This window comes from Garra rufa, chromosome 1, assembly GCF_049309525.1.
Source record: "Garra rufa chromosome 1, GarRuf1.0, whole genome shotgun sequence".
In the NCBI taxonomy this organism is placed as follows: Eukaryota; Metazoa; Chordata; class Actinopteri; order Cypriniformes; family Cyprinidae; genus Garra; species Garra rufa.
The window spans coordinates 71,233,744-71,260,161 of record NC_133361.1 but is presented as its reverse complement, the minus strand read 5'-3'; the positions used below and the strand labels follow the sequence as shown (position 1 = coordinate 71,260,161).

Sequence of the window (26,418 nt, the reverse complement as noted above, 5' to 3'; positions counted from 1 at the left end):
GTCTATCTTTCCAAAGGGTGACATCTCTGCTCAGAGGACTGTTGTCAGTCTGTGATGCAGTTACTGCCAGCACTTCTTCACAACTTTTGAAGTCTGCCTCCCCACTGGACATCTTGTCTCAAAAGCATGGCATGCCTTTCCTCTTGGCCCCTACCGTTCCACAAGCCCCAGTTTTGGCTCTCAGCAGGTAATGGGGGAGTGAAGGACTTGTGTACCAGTTGTCCACATACAGTGTGTGCCCTCTATCCAGATATGGCTTCAGCAGTGTCAGCACGACTGAGCCAGACACACTAAGTTGTGGACATTTTCAGTTAGACCATTGCACAGCATGAAGAGCTTGATCCCGAACCTCTTACTCTTTCAGCTGATCAGCATACCTGTTGGTCTCCTCCACCACTTGCTCCACAAGTTACTCATTCATGAAACATTCTGCCTCAGAAGGTTTTGTCACACTACCTTGAACACATGTGGCAGTGTTGTCAAAGTCCAGGTCTGGTGGAGAGAATGGATCTGATGTCCAGGTTGGAAAAAAAGTTCTCCACAACAGCGCTGGCATTGTCAGGGATCTCCGGCGCTTCAGAACGATCACAGCCTGCAAGGTTTTCCAGGACGTGAGCTTCTTCATCACTGTCTGACATCTGTCTGTCACTGTTGCTGACGGACTCAGCTTCCGAGTAGAAAAGGTCTGGTTCTTCTGTGACAATCTAAGTGTTTGTGACATAAAATAAACATATCAAGTGCCTATAAACACTGTTTGAGTAGCTAGTTGTGCGAATATGAATGACAGCCTTTATCACGCTTGCCTCTCTTTGTGTTGGTGCAAAAGACCGATTTGAAATTTTGAATTTGGCAGTTGTGTGACGTCAACCAATCCCATATGTGGGACTGTACTCCCAGGGGCACAGAAATAAGAATCCCACATGTGGGACCGTACCACTCAAAGGGTTAATAAACTACTGTTTTCTGAGTCAGCATCAGAGACAAAGATAAAGTTAGCAATGCTGAGAGTCCTGGGTCATGGACCTTTCCTGATTCTGCCTCTACTTTTAAAAATCCAATATTATCCATAAACAAGTAATAAATTAGTAATTTAATATTTATGTTATATTTGCTTATGCTTTCTCCATGTTCCCTCAAATTACTGCTGGTCTATGTGCATTTATGTTTATTGTTTGCATTTATTCGTTCATTCCACCATGGTGAAGACAGAGAATGTAGGCTCTTGCCTATACAGAGAAGATTCTCCAGGTCGTTGTCCCAAAAATTGCCAGGCAGGATACTGCATTCTGGGAATCCATCAGCTCAGCCAAGCACCTCTGTCTCAAATACAGCTTTAAATTACTATACTGTATATTTTAACACGGGACTCAACGACAGCGTTGTAAGATCCAAACGCAAGCTTATATTAAACAGATCGTGGTCAAATAGACAGGGTCGAATACCAGCAAACAGTAATATCCCAGGTGAGACAAAAGCATAAATCCAAAAGACAGCCCTGCTGAAAAAACCAGCATATGCTGGTTAGGTATGTTTTGGTGCTGGGGTGCTGGTTTTAGCTGGTTTATACTGGTCCTTTGCTGGTTTATGCTGGTCCTTTGCTGGTTTATGCTGGTCCTTTACTGGTTTACGCTGGTCCTTTGCTGGTTTACGCTGGTCCTTTGCTGGTTTAAGCTGGTCCTTTGCTGGTTTACGCTGGTCCTTTGCTGGTTTAAGCTGGTCCTTTGCTGGTTTATGCTGGTCCTTTGCTGGTTTATGCTGGTCCTTTGCTGGTTTAAGCTGGTCCTTTGCTGGTTTAAGCTGGTCCTTTGCTGGTTTACGCTGGTCCTTTGCTGGTTTAAGCTGGTCCTTTGCTGGTTTACGCTGGTCCTTTGCTGGTTTATGCTGGTCCTTTGCTGGTTTATGCTGGTCCTTTGCTGGTTTAAGCTGGTCCTTTGCTGGTTTAAGCTGGTCCTTTGCTGGTTTACGCTGGTCCTTTGCTGGTTTAAGCTGGTCCTTTGCTGGTTTACGCTGGTCCTTTGCTGGTTTATGCTGGTCCTTTGCTGGTTTATGCTGGTCCTTTGCTGGTTTATGCTGGCCCTTGACCAGCAACATGACCAGCATAAACCAGGAAAGGACCAGCTTAAACCAGCAAAGGACCAGCATAAACCAGCTAAAACCAGCATCCCAGCACCAAAACATACCTAACCAGCATATGCTGTTTTTTTTTCAGCAGGGAGGCAAGGGACAAAATCCAAGTGAGCAATCCAAAGTAACAAATGAAACAAAACAATGAAACAAGGTAAGACTATGACTGCGACTATAACTATAACTATGAAACAAAACAAAACATGCAATGACATGGTAGTGTCCGCATGAACAAAACAATACTTTGCAAGGTCCTGTTTGGCATGGCCATGCTTATATGGCTGCCAAACAGGAAATAACCATAGACGTTGCATATACATATAAATATAAATATATTTAAAATTGTCAGTGCCTTGATGTGTAAAGCTGTGTTCACACGGGGGGTCAGTGTCAACGCTTGACGGAAGGCGTGGCTGAAGTTTGGCACTGACGCCATGGTCATAGCAGGGTCAGCCAATGAAATTAGACAGAACCTCATCAACAAAAACTCGGATACAGCTTCATTGTCATTCAACATGGACGCCAATTTGGTTGCATTAGCGATAGCTGGTGTGGTTATTGTGAACGTTCAACGCAAGTTGAAACGACGTGGTACTCGGCGCTTCTGGGTACATCCTATTCTCAGAAAGCGAAAACAACGGGGAGAGTATCACGGACTTGTCCGGGAGCTGCGTCTGGATGGGGTACTATTTGAGCGGTACTTCAGGATGTCCCCGGACACCTTCGACGAGTTGCTGGGCAGGGTGGGACCACTGATCACAAGAGCTGATTCCGTAATGCGTAAGGCAGTTGAGCCTGCCCAGTGACTCGCTATCTGTCTTCGGTAAGAATAACTTTATATTATTGCGTATTCTTTATATATACACACACACACATACATACATGTAGAAACCAAGCTCATGGTCGTTGGTAAATAAGTAAAATTGAATATCTGATAGTCTGATTGTCTGCGTAGTAAAAGGTGTGTGTGTAAATATTGCAGTGTCTTTACTGTATAATGCTTTTTTCCCCCAGGTACTTGGCAACTGGAGACTCATTCAGAACTATCGCCTTCAGTTACCGAGTGGGCCATTCTACTGTCGCAGGCATTGTGCAGGATGTGGCCAGTGCAATCTGGGAGGCTCTGGTGGAAGACACCATGCCAGTTCCAAAAAAGGAGGACTGGAGGGCAATAGCTGACCAGTTCTATGCACGCTGGAACTTTCCCAATTGTCTCGGAGCAATCGATGGGAAACATGTCCTCTTGCAAGCGCCAGCGAATTCAGGGTCCTTGTTCTTCAACTATAAGTCAAGATATTCGCTGGTGCTCCTGGCTGTTGTGGATGCCAACTATCTCTTCCGTGTGGTGGATGTTGGTGGCTATGGCAGGACCAGCGATGGTGGGACACTCCGGAATTCAGCGTTTGGAGAGAGTCTGAGAGATGGTACGCTGGACTTACCACCAGATGCTGCTATCCCTGGAGCAGAGCATCGTGGGCCCCTTCCCTGTGTCTTTGTGGGAGATGAGGCCTTCCCGCTCACTACAAACCTCCTGCAGCCATACTCTGGACATCACATCTCACCAGAGAGAAGGGCATTCAATTACCGCCTCAGCCGTGCTAGGTTGGTAGTTGAGTGCCTTTGGCATCCTCTCTGCTGGCTGGCGGATGTATCGTCGTGTCATCGCGACAAGTCCAAAGGTTGCTGCGGCATGTGTGCTGGCCACATGCATGTTGCACAACTTCCTCCGAAAGAAAATGCTGGAAGGTCGGAGATGCACACCCACAGCTGCACCTGCCAATGAAGCACCTTCAGCTCCAGAGGGCCTGAGAGATGCACCAAGGATGGGCTCCAACAATGCAAGCCGTAGAGCCATCCAACTCCGGGACACATACTGCGCCTATTTCAGCCAGGAGGGTGCAGTGCCATGGCAGCCGAGTGCATAGAGGACACCAAAGGCTCTTTTAAAAGCCACCAACAGCTCTTTTAAGAGCTACCCACACTTCATGTGAAAAGAGCACATTTCAATTATGTCATAAATGTATAATATTATTCTGTATTTTATTCCATTGCCTTGTATGACAATCTATTTTATGTTTGCATTTTCAGGTTTTTAATCATGATCTGTGCAGATTTCTGGAGAGAACATACAAAGGTCTGCATCTGTCTGCCTGACTGTCTTCCTCATTCCCCGTCTCATCTCTGCCTGCAGGTGCTTGCTGGGAATTGCTCTGACTGCTTCCCTCAGCCTGGCTGTCCTCTGGATCTGGACTGAGGGATGCTCGGACAGAAGATGTGCTGGGTAAAAGGGCCTGTGGGCATTACTGGATGTCTCCCTATCAGTGATAAATGGTGTGAGAAAGCCCATCACCGCCATAAATCGCCATGGTTGTGTGACCGAGGACCCCGCTCCACTCCTTTTCATCTCCCTTTCTTTGTTTTTTTTTTTCATTTTTAAACCTGTCCCTCAAAGACTTCTACGTGGTCTTGCATATGTCCTCTGAGATGCATTAAAAAGAGATTGGTCATAAAGGACCGGGTGATTGCCTACCGCAATAATAAGTTTCTCCTCCATTTTAAAATGTATCCTCAGTTTGCTGCTCTTGAACAGGATGAACGTGATTGGCTGCCGCCTGGCTACTGTATTTGCATAGAGCGATCCTGATTGGCTGACACTTCCGTCGGCGGCGCTTCACTGGCGTTGCTCGCGGCAGAAGTTGAAAAATTCTCAACTTCTGCCGCGAGCAACGCCAGTGAAGCGCCGCCGAAGGATCCACAATTCTTTTCGGCAACGCTTGACGTCACCCATTCAAAGTCAATGGGAAGCGTTGACGCTGACGTGAACACACCGTAATGCCTCACATCCTGCAATTTGGTCCCTTCATCACTGGTGCAGAGGGGTGAGTTGTTTTTGTTTCATCCACAGGAGATTGTGGAGGACATATGTCCCATGACCCATGACTTGGTGGTACATTCTGAACCTAGATGCCAAATGCATTTTCCACAACCAGCCTGGCCCAGAATAGACTGTAACTGAAAATGCGCAAACATCTTTGTAGGTTTTTCCTGCTGGAAATGGGCCTAAATGTTCAGCTCCTGGCAGATATATGATAACTTTACCTTGGACTCGTGCATGAAAAATAAATCCAACAACGTGTTTAATAATTACAAGCAGGAATCCATCAAACACATCACCAAACATAACGTTAAGACGACACAATGAAACTGAGGGGCAAACGACTAAAGGGTGAGACAGGTGTACACAATAATCCAAATCAACACAAACGAGGAGAGGAAGTCCATAAAAGGGCGATGGGTGAAACCAAGAACACAGAACAATGGGGGAAGACAATGGGAGAAACCAAAACAGAACAGTCCAATGACCAGAAACACAAGGAGACACGTAACAATAGGAAAGACTTGATACACAAAGAGTGGATTTGTACTTTACTCTCATCAGTTTTGTAAACTCCTCTGCTTTTTGAACGTCAAATTTGACGTCAAATGATTGTGAGCATTTCTGTGATACTTCTAAAAGATCATTGATAATTTCTTGTGCATGGAATCATAACTCCCAATAAAATTACACCAGTGGCGATTTCTTTAAGACTGCAAGGGAAGCTCAGCTTCCCCTATAATGTCACAAAATTAATGGTCAAATTACGTACTATTGTATTAACATTTTATTGACTAAAAATGCGTTAGAAAACGTTCATCTCAAAGACGAATTCGTTCAGAATCAGTTAGATATAGCAGGTCGGCTGACTTGATTTTCTTCTCATACATTCCCGTAGCGTCACAGTGCATTTCCCCATTGAAGCCCAGCGTCCATTGACTTCAATGGGGCTGCTTTGAACGTTTTTTTTCAGTGCTTTGAAACTAGACGGTCATTGGATAAACGCTGCGATTATGTCCCGCCCACGGACGCTCAGCGTCTCTGGGGGTGAATGAGGAGTGGGCTGGCCTGGACGCTGAGCTTCTGCGTGATGATTGGAGGGTCTGTCGAAAGATTGCATCTCCTTTTGACTGACAGCGATTTTGTCCTATAATGAATCGCTGAAGCTATTCGTTCGCGCTCTCTGCGGCCGCTCAGTCCCATGACTCCCATCGTGGATTTCTCAAGTTCAGTCGAAATAAAAACTGCTGCAACCTATTTCTTTATATTTGCTTGGCGAAATTGCTTGATTTTCATCATACATTTCACACAATTATACACCACATTCCTTGTTTCACTTTTACAGAGTTTAATATTTTTTTTAGATCATTCATTCATATGAAACTGCACACGAAAAGTCACTGGAAAAGACGCCTAGTTGGTACGACAGGGTCACAGACCATTTTCTTGAAAAGGAACGTAGGGCAGAATTTACTTTTAAATAAATAGACAATTTTATGATGTAGACCGAAAATGAGCTTCCCCTATTTGACAGACCAGTAGCCGCCACTGAATTACACCCATCCTTTTCCATTGAGCATCTCAGCCTGGAGTCCATGGAAGCTGTCTTTATGGCAGTATATTCTTCAAGAAATCTGTCTATCATTAGACAGAGCAAATTCCAGCAACTATTGTCTTAAAATTAATCAATTCTATCAATCAATATTATTTATTATAATTATTTTAAAATCTCCTTTGACCTGTTATATATTGTTAATCATGTGATGTTAACTATTACTTCAAATTGTTGGCAAATCAATTGTTTATATTCACAAAGTTTTATAAATATGTAAGTTGATGTATGAAATCTTATTAAATAACCTTCGTCTGAATATCATTGTGCTTAACATTTTTATTACTTTCAATAGATACAGTTTCCCAAGCTGGTGTTTGTGAAGGAGTTAGGGGGTTTATGAGTTTAACGAAAATCTAATTAATAATTAAATCATAAAAAAAATGCTAAAAAATTTGAAATTAAAAATGAGCAGTTTGGAGAAACATATTTTTTTTAGATGAATATGAAGTTGGAGATTTTGTTTGTATTGACCACCGTTGTGTGTCATGTTCATGATTCACCAATTTGATTTTGAATTGGGGGAAAAAAATGTTCACTGCACAAAATGCTTTTCTATCTTAGATTTTTTGTCTTGTTTCCAGCCAAAATATCTAAAAATTCTTAAATCAAGAAGGATTTTCTAGACAAGTGAAAATTATTTTCTTGTTTTCAGAAAAAACAACTCAAAATGAAGCGAGTTTTTGCTTAGAACAAGCCAAAAAATCTGCCAATGGGGTAAGAAAAAAAAACTTATTTCAAACAGAAAACAAGATTATTTTTCTTACACCATTGGCAGACAATTTAACTTGTTTCAAGCAAAAATGCACTTAATTTTAACTTTTTTTTTCTTTTTCTGAAAACAAGACAATCATTTTTACTCGTCTAGAAAATCCTTCTTGATTTAAGAATTTTTAGATATTTTGGCTGGAAACGAGACAAAAAATCTAAGCTAGAAAGTTGTTATAAGTCACAAAAATTAATTATATTTCTTAACATTTGTATTACTTTCCATGTGAGGAAATAAAGTCATATTTGTGGGACAGTGTGAAGTTGAGTTAATTTCTTAGGAAATATTTTTGTTTGCAATATACCCTTGAACTGTTTCAGTTATAATTAAAACTATATAAACTATAAAATTACTGTTAGATAACTTAATTGTCTTCTGTGTTTTCATCAAAATGAGCGCAAGGAATTATTGACATTTGATGAATGCGAATGAGTTTTTAATATTACAAGTCACCCAAAATATTTTAACAATTTGCAATAATGGAAAATAACTGGCACGTTTTTTATTTTTTTTTTATTTTTTTTGTGGTCATGCGTTTGTTTCATGTATTTGAAATGTTGAAGCGTGAGCAGGACTTTTATTTTGGAGTGGTGCTGTGAAGTCAGGCTGCAGCGTCGCTCTCCTGCATCTGTTGTGATTCTGCTGAGTTAAAGGTCTGTTTGTTTTTTTACATTTACACTGTTTTTACATCAGTGCAACCCGTCGAGTCTGTTTTATAGTTTTTACAAACAATGTAAAGGTAATTCGTTAACACTGACTGCAACATTAATGCTTCATCTAACGTTTACGCAGGTTATTTTGATCGAGTAAAGCGCTTTCACAGGTGAGTAACGTTAACAGAATCGTGTATCAGTTTACCATAAACAATATTAATTATTGTGTATTCATTTATCGTGCCAGTTTTTAGTGTTTTGTCTAATTATGGCCGGGTTTTACAGACAAGGCTTAGTTTAAGCTGGCACTTCAATTATTTGAGTAGTTTTTATAAACATGTTGTAGAAAAAACACTGATGGTGTGCATCTTAAGACAAAACAAAGACACTGAGACATTTTAAGATCAGTCAGTGTGAGTTTCTTTAAGTTAAAACAGATCAGACTTACATCTGAATCTAAGCCTTGCCTGTGTGACCATAGGTTTTTCATTTTAAGGCCATCAATTATCACTCTGACTGAATCCATTACAAGTGTGCTACTGAACTCTGGATTTAGTTGGGATTTATCATTATTTTTTTGGTTACTTATTCTCATCTGAGACATAACAGGGTGTCCAAACACAGAAAGAAACTGGCTGAGATCCACACACTATTATAAAGATGGCGTTTATTAAAGAAGAGAGTGAAGACGTGACGATCGAAGACATATTCATAGTCAAAATTGAAGATACTGAGGAACAAACAGGTTGGTTTTCATTTTCATTCAGTCCTTATTAAAATGCCAAGCTCTGCAGGAATGCATGATCATTTTGAAGCATGTCCAACTGAAACACTTTTTGCACTTTTACTTGTTTTTATTTCCGAAGAAAAACTCATGCTTTTTACTTGTCACAGTTTTATTTCAATTAAATAATTTAGAAGTTGATGCAATTAAATTAATTGTAGGGTAGTTGTGTCCACACACTGCTAAGACACCATGTAAAAGTGAATTTTTGCATCCGATGACTTACCGATGATCGGGCGATGCAAATGTTGGGGGCGTAACTATTAACAATCGCGACTATTGCGTAATAGTCGGTGTTATGTTGGAATTGACCTATTTTTCGGTGGTCTTTTGCAAACACTAGATTTCCCAGGTGAAAAAAAAAATACTTAAATGCATGCATGAAAATACACTTAAATACCCGCAAATACATTTTAAGTTCATTGTTACTTTTTGTGTTAAATAAAAGTGTGATGTTTATACACTATAAATATACTAATTAAAAATATGTTTATACTTCAGTAGGACTTTAGTACACTTGAAATAAGTATACTAAATACCAGTAATACTTAAATCAATTTTTAGTGTACTAAAATAAAGTATACTACATAAAAAAAAAACATACAAAAGAGTTTTATTAGTGTGTTTTTCAAAAGTGTGCTTTAAATGCTTTAAACATTAGTCGATTTTTAGTAGACTGTTTACATACTAATCCTAAGTTTAAAATAAGTTAATATATAAAAAATCTATTAGTAATGTATAGTAGTAGAAGTACATTTTCCCAAAAGTTGTACTTAAGTACACTTAATATGAATGCATTATTATCACTAACACTTAAATTGATTTTGAGTGTGGCAATTTTAAGTTTACATTAAATTGATTTTATTAAAAATGTATTAGTAATGTATTGTAGTAGAAGTAGATTTTCTCAAGTTGTACTTAAGTACACTTAATATGAATGCGTTATTAGCACTAACACTTAAACTGATTTTGAGTGTGGTTATTCTCCCAGGTAAAAAAAAAAAATGCACTAAAATACATAATGTACTAAAAGTGCTCTATTTTCGCACACTAATTTTGTACTAATTGTACTAAAAAATAGTATTAAGTTTATGTTAAGATAAACTTAATACCATCTAAGTGTACTCAACTGTGCTATTTTGAGACACCATGAAATTGAACTAAAATGTGCTTTTAACATACTATACCTGTATTTAAAAAATACATTAAGTTACAACTAGAAATACACTTGAACCCTACTTTTAAACATTTATAAATATATTTATGACTAATTTAAAGTATAATAGTAATATATTAAAAGAATATACAAATTGTGAAAAAAGTGTGCTAAAATACAATTTAAGTACACTTAGTGCACTTCCCTAATGTACTTAAAGTGCTCTATTTTCGGCCACTAATATTGTACTCAATATACTAAAAGTTATTCTTAAGTACTGTTTAAGATAAACTTAAGATCATCTAAGTGTACTCAACTGTGCTATTTTGAGACACCATGAAGATGAACTAAAATGTGCTTTTAACATACTATCTCAGCATTTCCAAAAATGTATTTTGTTACCACTTCTAATAGGATTGAAACATAATTCATAAACCTTTAAATATACTAATTATACATAAAAATAAACTTAAAATTAAAATTATTTAAAATACATGAATAATATATAACAAATGTATACATACTTATTTATAATGTATTGCCCACATATTTTTATTAATAAAAAAATACATTAATAATATATAATAAATGTATACAAAGCGTATTTATAATGTATTTTAAATAATCAACAAGTGTATTTTTTTATTAATAAAAATATGTGGGCAATACATTATAAATAAGCCTTGTATACATTTGTTATATATTATTCATGTATTTTAAATAATCAGTAAGTTTATTTTTTATGTATAATTAGTGTATTTAAAGGTTTATGAAATATGTTTCAATTCTATTATAAGTGGTAACAAAATACATTTTTGGAAATGCTGAGATAGTATGTAAAAAGCACATTTTAGTTCATCTTCATGGTGTCTCAAAATAGCACAGTTGAGTACACTTAGATGATCTTAAGAAGTACTTAAGTATAACTTTTAGTATATTGAGTACAAAATTGGTGCCCCAAAATAGAGCACTATTGTACTTAAGTACATTAGGGAAGTGCACTAAGTGTACTTAAATTGTATTTTAGCACACTTTTTTTCACACTTTGTATATTCTTTTAATATACTGTATTATTGTTATACTTTAAAGTAGTCATAAATACATTTATAAATGTTTAAAAATATAAATGTTTAAAATATACTTAATACTATTTTTTTAGTACAATAAGTACAAAATTAGTGTGCGAAAATAGAGCACTTTTAGTACATTACTAAAAAGTGTACAAAGTATACTTAAAGTGTATTTTAGTGCACTTTTTTTTTTTTACCTGGGTTATATATTAAGAAGGAGGAAATGGTGGTGTTTGAGACTCATGTTCAACTATGCCAAGGTACACACAGTTTTCCATTAGTGATGTCCGGTTCGCGAACGAATCGTTCTATTTAACCGGATCTTCTTAGTGAACCGGTTGAACCAGTACACCAAATCGAACTGAATCGTTTGAAACGGTTCGCGTCTCCTCTAAGCACTAAATATCCACAAATTACTTAAAGGTTTTTACTTTTTAACGTACCCGAGCCAGACATTCCCTCTGATTCGAAATAAACCAATTTCCCGAGTTATTCAGTAACTCAAACAGTGTTTGAACGGCTGTGAAAAGAGAGCTGATGATGCGCATGAGCAGAGCAGCTGCCAGAGCGGTACACTGAACGAGTCGAGAACCGGTTTCTTTCGAATCACCAGTACACTGAACGAGAACCGGTTTCTTTCGAATCACCAGTACACTGAACGAGGACGGGTTTCTTTCGGATCACCAGTACACTGAACGAGAACGGGTTTCTTTTAGATCACCAGTACACTGAACGAGAACGGGTTTCTTTCGGATCACCAGTACACTGAACGAGAAACGATTTCTTTCGGATCACCAGTACACTGAACGAGAACCGGTTTCTTTCGGATCACCAGTACACTGAACGAGAACCGGTTTCTTTCGGATCACCAGTACACTGAACGAGAAACGGTTTCTTTCGGATCACCAGTACACTGAACGAGAAACGGTTTCTTTCGGACGCGTCCGATTTGGGAATCGATGAGCTGATACTGTGCGCATGCGTGTAATTTTTCAAGGCAATGAAATTAAGCACGTTAGTCAAGTTGGTCAGTTGTTAAACGTCAGAAGTGTAATAATATAAAACATACTGGAAATATGTTTATGAATAAATACTGTCTCACACGGTATTTGTTTGTTTATTTATTTATTTATTTATTTAAAGGATGAATGTAGCCTATCTGTGTTATAAAAGACCTTTACACGTTTACTTAAGGATTCTGTTAAGTTATTGGCTAAAAGGGTTTTTATGAACTTGGTCAGGGAAGTGGTACCATAATAAACGAGATGTTTGATTAATAGAAAACGTGTGATGATTTACGAAATACCTGCAGTGTAATTAAAGATAATGATGACATGCACAAATTGTGTTTGTATTAAATAAACAATGTTTTAATGAAACAATACACAACTATAATTTGAACCATGTTCAAACAAAACACCACTATAATTTTAACAAAGAAAAATTGTGGGAAAAGTGCACTTAAAATGTCTTACACATTTAACGGGTATTTCCTGTTGTTTGTACGCTACATGACAAAAGTTATTGTGCATGTGCATTATCAAAATAAAACAAAATCATTGTGAAAAAGTGCAAACAGTTTTTGAAAAGAGGTTTTAACCACTGTAGTGAAAAGAAAATTCAAGTAACAATAGGCAACTTGACACACTCTTATGGGGATAGGTTTGTATTCAGAAAAACAATCTGCCTAACTTTGTTAGGACTCAGTCTGTTTCGTCTTTCTGAAATAATCTGACCTGTTTTTGAAAACTCTCTCTCTCTGAGGGCACAGATGTAGCTACTATGCAAAGTCTTCTTTTCATAACAGCAGTTAACCCTTCATATACTGCTTGCCTTGCTTTCCACCAGGCCAGTGGGTCTTCTGTTCTTGGAATCAGGGTCTCTGCAAGATACCCTCTCATTTCTGCCACTGCGGTGGATGTTGGGTTGCCGATGCTGACTGCATCAGCCACTCTTTCATCAAAATCCTCCCAGATCGAGGATTGCTGTTGAGATGACGAAGGGGCTGGAGGAGATGTGCGCTCAGCTGGAGTTTGCTCACCTGTACTGATCCAAACCCTCGCAGCAGCTCCAGTTATGTGTTTAGCTGCTTCATCTGCTGCTGCAGGCTCATGAAAGGCCTTTTGCTTAAATCTGGGGTCAAGCAGGGTAGACTCAGAAAGCAGACGAAAATGCTCGATGTTGTGAAAGCGTTTTTGCATGTCCTCAGGCAGAGAGTCGATCATTGCAATAACTGGGTCATGTTGAGATACAGCACCCCGCAATCGCTGGACTACTTTTTGCAATCCCCTTGCCATCAAAATGATCTTGGATGCAGTCACATATCTGTTTTGAACACAAATGAGTTATTATTGTTGATGAGAAATAAGTATAAGTGGATTGTAATATGAAAAAGTCATACATTTAAATATTTCAGCAGCGGAAACATTTATATGTTAAATCAAATTATACATACCTTTCACCACTGATTTCAACAGTGACTTCTTCAACGGGCTTCAAAATCTCGCAGACATCTTTGATAATGTCCCACTCATCAAGTGTCAGGGTTGGAAGACTGGGGTTGACCAGTGCAAGTGTAGCAATGATTGCTTCCTTCTGCATCCAAAATCTTTTTAGCATGTAATAAGTGGAGTTCCACCTTGTTATTACATCCTGCTTTAGCCTCAGCTCTTCAAGGCCCATTTGTTTTTGTGTTGCTTCCGTTCTGTTGCGACAGTGCTTCTGTGGACAAATGCAACAACTTTCTTCACTTTTGCCACTGTCATTTCAATGTGCTTCAGGCTTTCCCTCACAATTAAATTCAAAGTGTGGGCAAAGCATGGCAAGTTCTTCCATCCAGCTTTCTGGACAGCTGCTTTTATGTTGCTGGCATTGTCAGTGACACAAGCAACAACTTTGTTTGTGATTCCCCACTCATCACAAATCTTTTTAAGTTCAGCTGCCAGGTTTGCCGAAGTATGCCTTTCAGTAAATGCGAAGCAGTCCAGAAGGAATGTGGAAAGTGCAAAAGTTTCATCTATGAAGTGACATGTGACTGCCATGAAACTTGTAGTTGTCCTTGATGTCCAGCAATCAGTGGTCAGACACACAGCTGAGGCTTTGCTGACTTTCATCAACACGTCTTCTTTTATTTTGCTGTAGAGCTGTGGTACCAGGGTGTTTGATATAGTCTTTCTGTTTGGTAAAATGTATGATGGATCAAGTACCCTTAAGAATCTTCTAAAACCTGTGTCATCAACAATTGAAAAGGGCTGTAAATCCAGTGCAATCATCTTAACTAACTCCTCATCGACTTTGCTTTGTCTGACAGGGCCAATCGGTGTTCTCACAAAGCTTGTAATTTGACTTTGTCTTGTCTTGTGGACACTGGCGCCAGTTCCAGATGTAGATGAAGAAGAAGCCGTATCAGAACAGACAGCAACTGAAGGCGCAGTACTACCTGAGGCTGATGTTGATTCTGTAAAATCCTCTTGTCTCACTTGCTCAAGCAATGCAGTTGGATGCTTTGTTTGCAGATGTCTTCTAAAATTGGATGTTGATCCTCCTTGGCCTGACAAAATATTGTTACAAAGCTTGCATTTTGCTTTCTGGGGTCCAGCTTCATCAAAGTGAAGCCAAATATTGCTTCTTTTTCTGGAGGTCATCTTGTGGCTGCTCTCTCTCTACCTGTTTGCCTTGTTGTTTGTAATGTTTGGGGTGAGAGGTGTTAGCAGGGAAAGAAGGTTTTTGCCCTTTGACTTTACTCCTTAGCAATAGGGAGTTTTAGCAGATTAACAAATCTAACCAACAGATAATAGTTTGCTGTTGCCTGTAATGCCTTCCAAAGGCAAAGTGCAGTAACTACGCCAACACTGAAACTGAGAAAAATGCCTTTAAAGTTTTTACACCAGCTAGTCAAACATGTTTTGGGACACAATTTAACCAGGAGACTTTGCCTAAAGACAAAACAGTTGTCACAAAGTCCATTTTAAGCCTTAACTCAATTTTGACCAAATGCCTTTGAAGGGCATTATATTAACCTAAACATTTATCCTTGCAAGTGTTATTTATTTATTTTTTAGCATTTGCTGTAATACTATAAAGAAAAACAAATTGTGATATACAATAGTTTATTGTGCTTTTCCAAATACACCATAACAGATTAATGGCATACAAAATATATACTGAACACATAATATTTAATATTTATTTATTAAATTTAATATATATATAATAATTTTCAGGAACATTTTATTTAAATTTTAAACATGGTGGTATAATGATAAGAATTACGCAATCAAACTACTGCACGAGCAAACCAAGCGGCACCATTGCAGTCACTCTCTGGGTGAGTCCTCGAAACTCATTCTCGAGTCATGAATCGGTTGCAGCGGTTGTCGGATCACCAGTACACTGAACGAGAACCGGTTTCTTTCGGATCACCAGTACAATGAACGAGAACCGGTTTCTTTCGGATCACCAGTACACTGAACGAGAACCGGTTTCTTTCGGATCACCAGTACACTGAACGAGAACCGGTTTCTTTCGGATCACCAGTACACTGAACGAGAACCGGTTTCTTTCGGATCACCAGTACACTGAACGAGAACCGGTTTCTTTCGGATCACCAGTACACTGAACGAGAACCGGTTTCTTTCGGATCACCAGTACACTGAACGAGAACCGGTTTCTTTCGGATCACCAGTACAATGAACGAGAACCGGTTTCTTTCGGATCACCAGTACACTGAACGAGAAACGGTTTCTTTCGGATCACCAGTACACTGAACGAGAAACGGTTTCTTTCGGATCACCAGTACACTGAACGAGAAACGGTTTCTTTCGGATCACCAGTACACTGAACGAGAAACGGTTTCTTTCGGATCACCAGTACAATGAACGAGAAAACGTTTTCTTTCGGATCACCAGTACACTGAACGAGAAACGATTTCTTTCGGATCACCAGTACACTGAACGAGAAACGTTTTCTTTCGGATCACCAGTACACTGAACGAGAAACGTTTTCTTTCGGATCACCAGTACACTGAACGAGAAACGGTTTCTTTCGGATCACCAGTACACTGAACGAGAACCGGTTTCTTTCGGATCACCAGTACACTGAACGAGAAACGGTTTCTTTCGGATCACCAGTACAATGAACGAGAACCGGTTTCTTTCGGATCACCAGTACAATGAACGAGAACCGGTTTCTTTCGGATCACCAGTACACTGAACGAGAAACGGTTTCTTTCGGATCACCAGTACAATGAACGAGAACCGGTTTCTTTCGGATCACCAGTACACTGAACGAGAACCGGTTTCTTTCGGATCACCAGTACACTGAACGAGAACCGGTTTCTTTCGGATCACCAGTACACTGAACGAGAACCGGTTTCTTTCGGATCACCAGTACACTGAACGAGAACCGGTTTCTTTCGGATCACCAGTACACTGAACGAGAACCGGTTTCTTTCGATCTGGCGAAACGTATGTTTATAACAAATAAATCTTTATGGATTGTGCATGTGCATAGTAAGCTAAGTATGTTTCTGATTAGAATTAATGTATCTTATAATTTATTATATCAAGACTTGTAAAACTTATATGATCACTGCATGTAACTGTATATGGGTGCTTAGATGCAAAACTTACTTGTCAGACCAAAATTATGTTCAAGTTATTAGCTACTGACTTTATTTGAATGTTGACTTGAGTCCCGGCCCGGGCGGAACGATAGTAAATTACGTTAATGACGTCATTACGTCATAGCGTAAAAGAACTGGTGAACCGTTTTTTCGAACCTGTTCTTTAAAACGAACTGTCCGAAAGAACCGGTTCGCGGAAAAGAACCGAACTTCCCATCACTATTTTCCATTCTGTGGCACCATTAACAGGACAGAAAATGATAATGCATTTTAAAAATAAACTTGTTTCTTTTATTGTCACAACAGAACAGAGGAACATCAAAATATATTAAAGTTCTGATAAATAAAATGTATAAAAATAAACTTAAGATGTGAAACGTAAATTCATTTGAACAAAAACACAAAAACAACAACAACCATTTATAAGTCCATTTCAGTGGAAAAATAAGTCCAAAACTCTCTATTTTAACATTTTGAACAATAGGGCTCTACAAACTTTTGCTTTTTTTTTTTTTTTTTTAGAAATTCTTATGTGTTTTAATTTTTCTGATAATCAAATGAAAGCATAAACATTTATTTAGTTATAATCAAATGAAAAATAACCTTTTTAATTTTCGGCAAACAAACCAAATCAAAACATGGAAAAAAATTATATTCAGTTTAAAACGTTTAAATAGTAATTGTAGTATTTTTTTCTACAATTAAGTGGTTAATCTTGTGAATTTTTTTTTTAATCATATATATTGTTTCATGTAAATTATTTAAATAGGAATATATAAATACCTACATTATACTGTACATAATACAAGATTAATATTGTTCTGTTTCATGTTAAACCGTACTTTTATTTTGACAGGTTGCCGTGAAGTTTCTGTGTGTACAGTATGATATGATGCTAGTTTTCTCAAATGAAACGGTAAAAGTGACACTCACAGCAGCTTTGGAGATTGAGTTTATCTGTTCATGTGAGATGCAAATGACAAATTAGCGGGAGCATCACGCGTGCTTCAGTATGCATGTAGTAAAAAAAAAAACGTGCCTCCACCATTCATACATACAGAGGCAAATGGAACATGCAGGATTCATATTAAACTGACTTTTTGCATTTCAGTTTTCACAGACACTAGTCCATATCGCGATTTAAATTACGTGACAGATCAACTTTTGATTTATTCATCCAAAAATCAACGAATTCCGCGCTATAGTAAATTCGTTTTTTATGAATGAAGTCCACGATCCAGTCCGTGTTTTTGCGGAGGAGACATTGTGAACGCGCGACCATGTAGAGACAGAAATGACATGTCTTTGTGTAAATAAGATAAATAACATAAGGCAGTTTAGTTTTATTAATAAAAGAGCAATGTATAGACCTGTTCCATAGGAAAGACAACCTTAAATGACTTCTGTTGTGATTTGGCGTTATATCGAAAATAAAATGAACTCGACGTTCAAGGGGGGCGGGCCACCCCCCCAAAATAATGGTAGGGGAAACACTGCGGTCATTTGCACTCATGTATTTAACATATGTTCACGCTTCATCATAAATGAAGAAACTGTGAGCATGCAACGTTGTAGTTCTGTCATCAGTTAGGTCATGGAAGTACCAAAATCCAATTAAAGCTGCAAAACTGTGCGTGTATGTACAGTCAAACCAAAAATTAATCAGACACCTGATATCATTTTTGATGTTTCTTTCCTAGTGAGTGCAGTTACACTATGTGTAAGTGAGAATGGCAAAATAATTATACCCATTCGGTGGACTACCAGAAAAAAATAATAAAATATGGGACCAAAAATTATTCACTTTGACCTGCCCATGTTTTGCTTCAGTGCTTATTGTTTAATTGCTAATGCAACCTTTTGTGTGGTAATACAGTACATTGAGCAGGACATCCAAACGCTCACCTATCATTCATCATCCTCAAATACGGCGTATCACCTAAAATATTTAAGTAGTAGCAAGTTGACATGGCCGTTCAATCTAATGTTAATATAGAAATATGTGCGCAATTGAAGTGCGGAGTGTGGAAGCTGAATAATAGCCCATTTACTGCATGATAGATGGAGGCTTGCCCTTAAAGGATAACTAATGCCAAAATGCAACCTGGGCTGTTTTTTTTTTTTTTTACTGTAAACGAGACAAACATATATCTAAAAGCATAATTACGACAAACAAGCCGTTTTTGAGATTGACCGTGTTTTCGTTTTGTGGTCAATGGCCGGTGAATGGGAGTACTAGGGGCATAACTTTGAGCGCATCAAAATCGATATTTTTACAACACTAAGAAGACTCGACACACCATGAAACTTTGCTGGAAGTATCACCTGGGTCTCTACACATGAACTCCAGCATTGAGAACATTGTTTGTGTACAGAGTTTACTAAAAAGAAAGGTTTTGAACAACTCACTTTCACTGTTTGGGTTTCTGTTCACGGCCGTCTTGCCAGTCAAGAAGTGTCCATCTCCGAATGTGAATGAATGGACTCCATAGGACGAAATATTAGGCTTATATGAGGCTCTTTTTACAACTAGAAGGTTAATATTGTTTTTCACTTGCGACAAAACAACTAATTAGCCGTGCATTTATATGGAAATATGCTTTAGGAGCTATCCATCCTCGCATTCGTAAACCTGCTGCAGCAGACTGCGTCATATTACATTTACCTATTTTATGACACAATTCAGAATTTTTTTTATATGATGTTTATATGTTGTATTTTGGACTTTATTACTCAAATTAACTCAACAGAGTTTTCTGAGGGGAAAAATGTCAGAAGTGTGGGATTTAAAATCATTCCTTATCAAAATTGTGATATATAATCTCGGAATTGTGAAAATAAAGTCAGAATTTTGAAATGTGAACTCAAATTTACTTTTTTTTACTCTTTTATTCCATGGCCTCCATAGACTGCTACTTAAAAACTGTCCCCTTACAGCCTCATTTTTATCCAAGAAAAAAAAATCAAAATGCCATGCCAATGCCAATGCAACCCTGTCTAAGGTCTTACCATTCGTCATATAAAACCCAAAACAGCCAAAAGCAGAGATAAGAGGTGAATTTTCTGCTCCTCAGGTCTCATTCACTAAGCTTCCTACCCACCCCGTTGAATTTATATATTTACTATATAACAGCAAATAAAGTCAAGTCCTCTCTTGCCCTATAATTTTTCACATTCTAAAAGCTGTTTCACTATAAAATATGTAACAATACATAAGTTAAAACTTCTGTTACATGACTTTAAAGTTTGCTGAGCAGGACACTAATTAGGAGATGAGATGAGATGGTGTGAAATAAAAAATCCAAATGGCAATATGCAATGGCGGTTTGCTTTTTTACATTTAAATTGTCATTGCCTTATTGTAGTTGTAAAAGTTAAAACCAGGTTAAGATACTGAAAAACAGTAGTGTTTAGTTGGACTCGACTCGACCCATTTTGGACTCGGACTTGAGTCCGACTCGACCCATTTTGGACTCGGACTTGAGTCCGACTCGACCCATTTGGACTCGGACTTGAGTCCGACTCGACCCATTTTGGACTCGGACTTGAGTCCGACTCGACCCATTTTGGACTCGGACTTGAGTCCGACTCGACCCATTTTGGACTCGGACTTGAGTCCGACTCGACCCATTTTGGACTCGGACTTGAGTCCGACTCGACCCATGTTGGACTCGGACTTGAGTCCGACTCGACCCATTTTGGACTCGGACTTGAGTCCGACTCGACCCATGTTGGACTCGGACTTGAGTCCGACTCGACCCATTTTGGACTCGGACTTGAGTCCGAATCGACCCATGTTGGACTCGGACTTGAGTCCGACTCGACCCATGTTGGACTCGGACTTGAGTCCGACTCGACCCATTTTGGACTCGGACTTGAGTCCGACTCGACCCATTTTGGACTCGGACTTGAGTCCGACTCGACCCATTTTGGACTCGGACATGAGTCCGACTCGACCCATTTTGGACTCGGACTTGAGTCCGACTCGACCCATTTTGGACTCGGACTTGAGTCCGACTCGACCCATTTTGGACTCGGACTTGAGTCCGACTCGACCCATTTTGGACTCGGACTTGAGTCCGACTCGACCCATTTTGGACTCGGACTTGAGTCCGACTCGACCCATTTTGGACTCGGACTTGAGTCCGACTCGACCCATTTTGGACTCGGACTCGACTTAGGTGGACTCGACCCCCAAGTTTGTCTCGTTTACAGTAAAAAAAAAAACAGCCCAGGTTGCATTTTGGCAATAGTTATCCTTTAAAATACTCAATTTTTGGTCATACAGATAAAAGTAATGCATCTTTCAAGTCTTTAAAGACTCTACTTTCATTTGTGTGCACTTAAAATACCAACGAAACGTTGCGCTTTTGTAAAATATTTAAAGTAAACGGTGCTTCCTGCCGTCTCGGTCTCTGTGAACTCGAAAGCAAAACTGTGTATACTTGCTTCACAGACATGAAAAATATGTCTATAGAAAGTGAAATGTCTACTCAAATCAACCAGTTCAAATAGAAAACAAATATTCTCATATAAAACTTGCATGCAGGTGCATCACCACTGCGGCGATGACGGGTCATCGACTATATCTCATTAACCGAAAAAACAAAGAAAGCACTAGTTTATCAGTCAATTATTGAAATGTTAATTCAGTATCCTTGCTGTCTTTCTCAGACATATTCATATTTATAATATCTGCTGGTGCACTCTGGCAAGATTTATTTTTTTTTTTGCATGTATTTGAGCGCTTATTAGGCTATGTTGGAAATTTAAGGCTCATTGTTATGATTTGTAATGTTTATTAGTAAATGTGCGATAAATAGTCAACTAACGCTTAAAATAAACAATTACTAGAAGACTAGAAAAATCTTTATATTTATATGCACCACCTCCATCAGTACTGCCCTCCAAAGGCAAAGTGCAGTAACTACGCCAACGCTGAAACTGAGAAAAATGCCTTTAAAGTTTTTACGCCAGCTAGTCAAACATGTTGACACTCTTGTTTCTCTGGGACAAAACTGAACCAGGAGACTTTGCCACAAGACAAAACAGTTGTCATGAAGTCCACTTTAAGCCTCAACTCAATGTGTAGTTACTGCGCTTTGCCTTTGGAGGGCAAAATAGATTAGTGCATATAATATCTAGCAAAGATGTTGGTCAATGTTTTGATGTCTGTTTCTTTGTTCTAACTTACATTTGCCTTTTTTCACCATAGACCTCATGCCGCTGAAAGAGGAGAGCATAATACCGAATGAAACAGAGCAATATGAGACTCATCATGATTTTATAACTGGAGAAGAGTCTTTCGGTTCCACAGTTCACACTGGAGAGAAGCCTTTCACCTGCCAACAGTGTGGAGACGGTTTCAATAGAAAAGGAGAACTTAATGAACACATGAAAGTTCACACTGGGGAGAGACCTTTCACCTGCCAACAGTGTGGAAGGAGTTTTACTCAAAACGTGAGCCTTAAAGTGCACATGAGAATTCACACTGGAGACAAGCCTTACACCTGCAGACTGTGTGGAAAGAGTTTCACTCAAAAAGTAGGCCTTAAAAGGCACATGATAATTCACACTGGAGAGAGTCCTTTCACCTGCCAGCAGTGTGGAAAAAGTTTCAATAGAAAAGGAGCCCTTAAAGTGCACATGAGAGTTCACACCGGAGAGAAGCCTTACACCTGCAAGCAGTGCGGAGTCAGTTTCACTCACGAAGGAAACCTTTACAGGCACATGAGAGCCCACACCGGAGGGAACGTTTTCACTTGCCAGCAGTGTGGGAAAATATTTAAAGCAAAAGTAAACCTTAGTAACCACATGAGAGTTCACACTGGGGAGAGCCCTTTCGCCTGCCAACTGTGTGGAAAGAGTTTTAATCAAAAGTTAAACCTTAAGAGGCACATGAGAACTCACACTGGAGAGAAGCCTTACACCTGCCAACAGTGTGGATTCGGTTTTACTCAAAAAGGAAACCTTTACAGGCACATGAAAAAAGTGCACTGCGTATTTCAAACGCAATCTTGATGAACACATGAGGATTCGTTTGAGAGAACTGTTTTATGTCAGCAGTGTGGAAGGAGCTTTGCAGACAGAAGTGAGTACCAACACTGCAAAAAAAGGCTTTTCTAGCTTAGATTTTTTTGTCTTGTTTCCAGCCAAAATATCCACAAATTCTTGAATCGAGAAGGATTTTCTAGATGAGTAAAAATTGTCTTGTTTTCAGAACAAAAAAGTCCAAATTAAGTACATTATCTGCCAATGGGTTAAGAAAAATAATCTTGTTTTCTGTTTTTTTCTTACCCCATTAGCAGATTTTTTTGGCTTGTTCTAAGCAAAAACTCACTGTTGAGTTGTTTTTTCTGAAAACAAGAAAATATTTTTTAATCATCTAGAAAATCCACTCTTGATTTAAGAATTTTTAGATATTTTGCCTAGAATCAAGACAAAAAAAAAAAATCTAAGCTAGAAAAGCAGTTTTTTGCAGTGAAGAGAATCTGGTGTAAATTCAACAGGATTCTATATTGACCGTTTGAGTTGGGGTTCTCGATCTTGGATTTGGACTCCAGGGTCATTCCGTGTCAACTCAACCAGAGGTCCCCAGCTCAAATTTTAGATTTTGCTAATATTTATTCTGAAGAAAGATAGACGCATATAGTGATGAAAACCAAAATATTAAATGTCATGGATGAATAATTTCTGAGCAATCCTCTATTTGTAGAGGGAGCAATTTTCACCTTAGATTCAATAATTGTGTGATGTCTTTAACACTACTTGAGTTACAAGCACTCAAACTTTGGAAAAGATGATATTTATGGCACTCAGACTTGTATGTTCAATGCCGTTTCTTTTGACAGAAAGAAACAAGAAACATATCTAGCTTTAGCATTATTTGTTTTTCAGACGTCCCTTTTTAAAAGAAAATAAGTATCACATTTTTTCAAACTGACCCACATTTGGTTTTTGGCCACTGCAAATGTTTACATTTTAATGATTTACTCCTGGAGCCATATTGAAATTCCAATATCTCTGGAACCGAATCCCATTGGGCATTAAAAATAAAGATGGCAAATGTAAAGTTTATTAAAGGAACACTCCACTTTTTTTTGGGAAATAGGCTCATTCTCCAAGTCCCCCCGAGTTAATAAGTTGAGTTTTACCATTTTAAAATTCATTCAGCCGTTCTGTTCTGGCGATATCACTTTTAGCATAGCTTAGCATAGATCATTGAATCCTATGAGACCAATATAGCATCACGTTCAAAAATGACCAACGAGTTACGATTTTAAGTAAACTTGACTCTGCCCCTTGCTGTGTCCATATATTACGGCAACAAAATTCTTTGACTATTACGCCGGAATTACGTGTAATTCTTGAACTTATCGGCTTAGAAAACCGCAGCTTTACATTTCCCGCCGGTCTTAGTACACGATATAACTGCAGAAGAGTCAAGTTTTAAATAGGACAAATACCGAAACTCTGTCATTTTTGAACACGATGCTATTGGTCTCATAGGATTCAATGATCTATGCTAAGCTATGTTAAAAGTGATATCGCTAAAACGGGAAAACGGCTGAATGGATTTCAAAACGGTAAAACTCAACTTATTAACTCTGGGGGGGACTTGGAGAATGAGCCTATTTCCAAAAAAAGTGGAGTGTTCCTTTAAGACCCAATATCTAAAAGGGCATTCAAATATCTTTAATACTTCTTGAGTTACAGGCATGCAAACTTGGGAGAAAAACTTGAAAAGTGCTTTTTATATGGTCGCCATTGGCGCATAATGCAACAAAGAAGATAACTACCAATCTCTGACACAGAATGACCCTCAAGTCCAATTATTATAACGGATTAGACAGACTCAATCATAAATGGACTCCATAAATCCAAAATGTCTATGTCTAAGGGATAGTTGACCCAAAAAATAAAAATGATGCCTTTAATTACTCGCCTTCATGTTGTTTCAAACCCCTAAGACTTTCGTTCATCTTTGGAACACAATTTAAGATAATTTTGATGAAATGCTCCATAGACCGGTCCAGACACAAAGTAAAGACATAGGTAAACAGTCTATTTGACATCAGTGGTTCAACCATGGTTTTACGAGAGTACTTTTGGTGTGCCAAGAAACCAAAAATAACAACTTGATGTCCTTATTTAGTTTTTGGGCATGGGAACATTTCAGCTGCATTGTTGTCTATGGAAAGTCAGAAAGGTTAAAAAATATCCTAATTTGTGTTCTGAAGATTTGTGTTCTTACGGGTTTGGAAAAACTTGAGTAATTAATGACAGTTTTTATTTTTGGGCAAACTACTTCTTTAACAGGAAGATGTATACTAGGGCTGCTCGATTTTGACAAAAATCATAGTCACGATTATTTTGGTCAATACTGTAATGACGATTATTCAACTTGATTATGAGTGGGTCGGGGACTTTATATGATTGATTAATTTAAAGATCGCAATACAATAAAAAATATTTGATTATTGTTTGATTACCATTAAGCATGGAGACTGCAGAAGAAAAATTACTTGTAGCCGATTTAAGAGCTGCACGGATCCAATATACTGTTATTCACATATTTGCATTCTCAACTGTTTGTTAATTTGAGATTTAACTGACAAAGGTTTACACGAATAATCACTCAATGCCATTTTTTTCTTTCTTTTAAGGACAGTTCGGGAAAAATGGGGCTGCTGTGAAACTTAAAAATGAGGTGAATGAAGTTCTCCTGTATATTTACTTTAGTAATTTATGTTAATTATTTAAGCAAAGTAATTTCTGTGCATTTTGCAAGTTGAAACTTATAAATAAAAGACAAGTGGAATTTCTGGAAATTGTTTATTTTTGAAAAGCAAGTTACACTGTAAAAAAAAAATTCCGTAAAAAAAGCTGGGGTGGCGGAAAAATACAGTAAAATAACAGACACATTAAATTACAGCAATTTTCTGTAATTAAATTATTATTATTTTTTTTTAATTTTACACAAGATTTTCTGTATTTTCTTGAGCTTTTAATTTTCAACAAGGAAGTTTACTTAAATATTGTGGAAAGTTATGTAAAAAACAATTTTGAACACTGCTTTAATTCAAAACAATTCAAATAATCTGCCGAGTGTTGATTGTAGATAATTTATTCAGATATCTGCAAGAATATATCAGTATAGGTTGTTCAGAACTGCAATTTACTCTTCTGTTTACTATTCTTTGTCCAAAACTACAAAAATATATCAGCATGAAGATTATAGCACAACCACAATCTAGCAAGTTTGTTCATAACTGTAATATAACGATAAACCTTTGATCGCAACTGTAACAATACTTCAATAATTTGGTTATAACTGCAATAGTATAAAAATATTTTGAAAATGATCATAACCACAACAATATTCAAATATAAAAATTAGTCCAAAAGGTAAAATTAGGTCACAACTGCAACAACGTAACAATTCATAACTGCAACAGTATACAATTATTAAAAAAATATATAATAACCACAATAAAAGGAATTGTTCAAAACTGCAACAATGTAGCAGTTTTGGTAAACAAATAACAATAATTAAATTGTCCTTAAAACGGAGCCACCTGTGAACAGATCACAACAACATGAAAACAAGTCGAAAACGCTGTTCAGTTGATAGATGTCAGGAAACTACATCAATCCCCACAGGCTTCCGAACAACATTAATATAAAAGACTAGTGGCACGTCAACTTTAGCCTCTTTCACACAGCGATTCTGGAAAATACACGGATAATGT

At 37.9% G+C, this 26,418-nt stretch overlaps 1 pseudogene; it reads left to right on the top strand.

The window, feature by feature from the left end:
- Positions 1-25,497, top strand: part of LOC141338782 (uncharacterized) — a 551,053-nt pseudogene extending 525,556 nt beyond the window's left edge.
- The last annotated feature ends 921 nt before the right edge of the window (positions 25,498-26,418 follow it).